The sequence below is a fragment of the Tupaia chinensis genome, unplaced genomic scaffold (assembly GCF_000334495.1).
Source record: "Tupaia chinensis unplaced genomic scaffold, TupChi_1.0 Scaffold000377_3, whole genome shotgun sequence".
Classification (NCBI taxonomy): domain Eukaryota; kingdom Metazoa; phylum Chordata; class Mammalia; order Scandentia; family Tupaiidae; genus Tupaia; species Tupaia belangeri.
The window spans coordinates 16,340-21,696 of NW_006159877.1; positions in this window are offsets into that span (position 1 = coordinate 16,340).

Consider the following 5,357-nt stretch of genomic DNA (forward strand, 5'->3'; position numbering starts at 1 on the left):
AAATCCATCAAAATGAGCACTGGCTGGGGCATAGTGCTCAGTGCTGCTGAGGCTGCCGATGGTCTCAGTGACAGCGTGTGCCAGCGCTGTGGAGGACACACCGTCAGATGTAATGCCACTCTCAAGCCTGCGTCTCTACGCCAGAAATCATGGAAATATGGTGATTTTCTACAATTTTCACTTATGATAAAATATTGATATAATACAAAGAAAAAAAGAATGATCCACATGGCTTGTGGGCTCAGACACCAACACATTTTGCTATGAAATGACAGAAGTAGATTACTTTTAAAAGGATGTATATGAGCGACATGTCCCTTACTTTCAAAATGGTCAGAACTGTTAACCTGCTACGTTGGGAAATTCGGGGCCTCTGGAGGTGCAGAGTGTCACACGGTGAATCATGTCTGTTTTGCTTACGCCTTTTTTGTTCCTTAATCTATCACTCCGCTCAACAGCCTCTGTTTTTCTCATTTCAATAGTCCATTAGACCAAAACCTGAATTTTCACATGGATAGATAGATAGATAGATGATAGATAATAGATAGTTATAGATAGATAGATATAGATAGATGATAGATATAGAGATAGATATAGATGGATAGATAGAGATAGAGTTAGAACTAGAGATAGATAGACAGATGATAGATAGATAGATAGATAGATAGATAGATGATAGATAATAGATAGTTATAGATAGATAGATATAGACATAGATAGATGATGGATATAGAGATAGATATCGATGGATAGATAGAGCTAGAGCTAGAGCTAGCTAGCTAGATGATAGACATAGATAGATGGATATAGATAGAGACAGATGGATAGAGAGAGATACATAAAGAGAGAGACATAGATATAGATCGCACGTTGGGAAAGCTATGTCAGGAAAGCAAACATTATCGAAATTTAAGAACTTGAAACTTTTGACTTAAATAGAAATCGAAAGTTATGGTTTCTCACTTGGCAAATATTGTAAATGCTTAAAATAAACAAGTCAGTACTATTAGGAGAAAGCTAAGCTGTTCCCCTCCCCTCCTTTTGTTTTTCTTTAGAGCAACAGTCTGTACCCAATAGCCCTCTCCCTACCTAATGACTTACACAGGGCTCAGGTATAACTTAGAAGGGTTTACTAGACCGAAGCTTTGGTCAGGATACCACACAGAACTTACTTAGATTTAGACATGTGACCGTTTACTTTTTCAATTAAAAAACGCGTTTGTTTATTTTGTACATGAAAGATAGGAAATGGGAGGGGCACCCCCTAAAGGGTCTTCACGCCACTGCCTGGTCCATCTCAGCCGGCCAGGACACCAGGCATGCAGTTGCCTGCTGAGCCCAGGAAGGTTCCTGAGCAGTCACAATAAACATCGTGCAGTTGTAGAGATTTTCCGCTTCTGTTCCCCAACTTCAATGGCCCAGACATGCTGCATTTGCGTGCTAAGTAATTGTCCTGGATAGCTGCTATCATTTTCAGTCAGTCATGTACTTTGGGATGTGTGAATATGCATGTCATTGTGTGCACTAAAAAAAAAAAAATCATGTAGCACTGTTGTCCTGGTATAAAGGTGTTAGGCCAGATGTTTTAAAATATTCCTTCCAAAACTCAAACACATTGGAACCGAGAATCCTGACAGTCCAACTGCAGGGCCTCGCCTGCTCCCTGGACATGCTTTAGCAGTGGTAGCCTAGCTCGGGCACCCGGGAGTCACCTAGCTAACATCTGTGTGTAGTGTGACCATATAAACCATTTCCATTTCGTCTGTAGCTCTAATATTATTATTGCTTGAAGTTAGTGAATATCTATCTACCATCTTTCTTTCTCCTAGCTTCTGGGTTGTTGGAAAAGTCATGACATATTTTTCTAAGCAAAAATGCATCATGACTTTTCTGATGACCTGATATATTGAATGATCATTCCCAGTAACAGTGCTTTCTCCTGGGCACATCTTTGCAATTTCACTTTCTGCCTCCATCCTTTTTCTCCGAACATCATACTTGCATGCTAAAATCAAGAGGCTGGCCTGGTAGGATATTGGGAAGAAGGAAGGAAGCCCAGGCTGCCAAATGGACCTAGAGACTGAAAACTGAGAAAGGTGTTCAGGAAATGCTGGCATGAGTCACTGCCTGACTGCGAGGACCTCTGGAGGCCCTGAACTCCCCGACACGGTGTGCTCACGGTGCTGGCTCCTCTGAGCAACACACGCCTGGCACCTACCTCTCAGTGGAGACTGTCTTTCAAGGATGTTTGGTGTTGGGAAAGGAGGCGTTACTTGAATTCATTTATTCCTGACCGTCTCCCTTATTTTCAAAAAAAAAAAAAAAAAAAACTTAAAAAAATAATGAGGACAAATAAACAGATTTCTAGAAATGAGGGATCCATTTAGAATTTTACCTGTGCAGAAAAAGAAAATCCCTTGTAGCCAAAAGGCTGTTTAAACATCAGATGCCGAATGTTAGCTTATCAATTCTGTCATTCCTGGGGACCGCATCTTTAGGTGATTTTTTCTACACAGCTCGATTAAGACTAGAGCAGAATTTAGCCTCAGAGCTCATGTTCCTGATGTTGTGCATTCTCACAGTTAACTAAGAAAGACAGATGAAAACGAAAAGGAATCGTGCTGGTTCTTTAGAACTTGGCACTGGGAAACGACCCAAGTCCTATTCCACGTCCAGAAATCCCACGTGTGTGTCTGAAACAAGAGTCCGAGGCTGGCTGCCCTACAGGGCCACCGGGAGAGGGGACGGTCCAGTAACGACGTTGTTCCCTGTCCCACAGAGCAGCTTCCTTTTCCCTCTTCCTCGGCTTTTTCCAGTTCCTCCCTGCTCCATTTGGTCAGAAAGCTGGCTCTGAATTTCATCACCACAGAGCAAATGGCAAAAATGCTGGGTCTTTCTCTGATGACCTTCGGAAATATAGACGGTTTGGGGAAGAGAAAAAAATATGACAGAGAAAGAGATTTGAAGGAATATGAGGACTTTATAAAAACTGTTAGTAGCCATGTGCACTCACCAAAGAGAGACAGATGCACAGAGCGAGAAAGCAGCCCAGAAGGGGCCCGGCCATTCCACAATCCCTTCTCCCCATTCCTCCATTCTGTCAGGAGTTTCCAACCTGCGGGGGTTAGCATTCTAATCGCAGTCGTCCGTGTGGGTGGGGCACAACTTTCTATACACAGTACATGGAACTACTGAGCTAAGGACTGGCCCAAAGATACGATCTTGAGTCTAGAGTCTGGAACCCATCTCTATTTTGGGGAGTTCCTACTCCACTATGCAGGAGGCAGAACGCATTTTCTATTACAGAAGGAAAAAAGGCAGAATAACCACTTTCCTGACGTTCCTGACGGTACATATCTGGCTTGCCCACTCCCAAGTTTCCATCCAGGGTTTGTCACTCAGAGAAAGGGAGACATAGAGATGGGACTTGGGGCTGACCTGTCCAAGGACAGCCTGGGACAAAGGTGGCTGCCTCTGCGACCCTTCCCGGTGCTTCCTCCCTCTGGACTCCTTTCCTCTGCAGTCCTGCCCTTTGAGCGTGGCTCTGCAGGATTTGGGGCATTCCGCAACCTAACCGCAGACCTCCTTTGACAACCACATGAGGTGGCATTAAGGAGGTTTTGTTTATGGGGTACTATCTGTTGATAACTTTTACAGAACTTATTCTTCTGTTTACAAATAGTGGTAGAACCCAGGAGATTTTGACACAGATAAAACCATAGTGAGGAGAGGGAGGGGCATCCATATTTGGAAATCTCTTCTCCATCAGGGTGAGCAGAAGACGGCTAGACCCGCATGCACCGGGCTGCAGTAACTGTGGCAGGAAGTCGTCAGGGAAGTAGGTTGGGACAGAGCTGAGGAGAGCTTCCACAGCCTTCCCATGCAACGGGGTACATCCTTCTGGCACATTCATCCAAACCTGAAAAGAGCTAATTTCCTTCTAATTATTTTTTGTTTTGCCAGAAAGCATGTGTGATTGTCAGGGAGAGACAGAGAGACAGAGACAGAGGGAGAGGAGAAAGCACCCCCCCACACACACACACCCTCAATAGATTTTAGCCAAGCTATGATCCCTTCTCCACCCTCCCTCTCTTCTTTTGAAATTTTGGTCATGCATGCACAGGCTACCTGGAATGTTCCTCAAGCCACTGTGTCTGGAACTTGACCACGGGGCTGGCCATGTGGGCTCTAGCTGCCTTAAGCCACCACTGAGCTGGCCTAAGTACTGATTTCTCAATGATTAGCTACAGTGGGGAGCCTGGACTCATGTCAGTGAGCTTTCTGTTCCCTGTGGCTTTGGTCTGTTGTGGACTTTGAATGAGTCTTGCACCCACACACGATTTTAGAACCATATGTGTTGGTCATTTGGAAAACATTGGTTCATGAAGATGTCCACGATTTCCACGAATCTGCATATTTCAGGACATGATGGCAGAAATGGCATTTGTCATTCTCGCTGCCTATCCCACCACAAGCAGCATCAAGAGTGGAGAAGCTGGCAAGCTCGAGGCAGTGCATGTGAGTTTCCATATTTCTAATTTTCACTGGAAAGTTTCAGTATTATCATCGGCAGCAAGGAAGTCAGTTGTTCTTGAAGTGACAGGCTCACTGCTTTGCTTTGGAGAAAATACCTGCCAGACGATCAGGTGGGAGGAACCAGTTTGTCTATCAATCATCTTTTCAGATAAAAACAGTGTCGCGCAGAAAGAGCAGTCGCTCAGCCCGAAGCTCAGACACTTGTCAGCTCCTGTGACTGATGCAGCCTGCGAGGCTTCATGCTCTGGGATGTGGTGGCACTGCATGCTTCTCCCACGGGAGTGTGCAAGGACACACACACAGGGGTGACAGTGGTATGAATAGTAGGCACAGCCTCGCCAGGGCATTAACTGAAACAGGCATTTATACGTGCAATAGACACACTATACACAAATGCGAGATTAAACATAATGCATATATAACTGGAAAAGTTTGTCTCTTCCATTAGTGAAGGAAACAGAGTCACTCTGTGTAGGGTCACTGAGCGGGGACCGCACCCCAGCCTCAGCCAGCCAGGGTCACAGGCACACGTGAAGGCACCCGTGTGCACAATGAGACGTCGGAACTCAAACCAGAGCTTCCCACGTGGCCTCGGTGTCACAGAGCATTGTGTTGATGGCCATTTGGATGTACTTTATTTATTTTTTTTTAAGGCATAATGCGAAGGACATGATGGTTCTTACTACATTTTGGCGTCACTGTCTTGATTTCTGCTTGTATCAGCCATTTTATCACTTTCTCACCTTTATTTTTGTGCTATTAGTGTACGCATGAACATAAGAATAGCACCCTCATTTTAGATATTCTGCAGATAGCTTGGG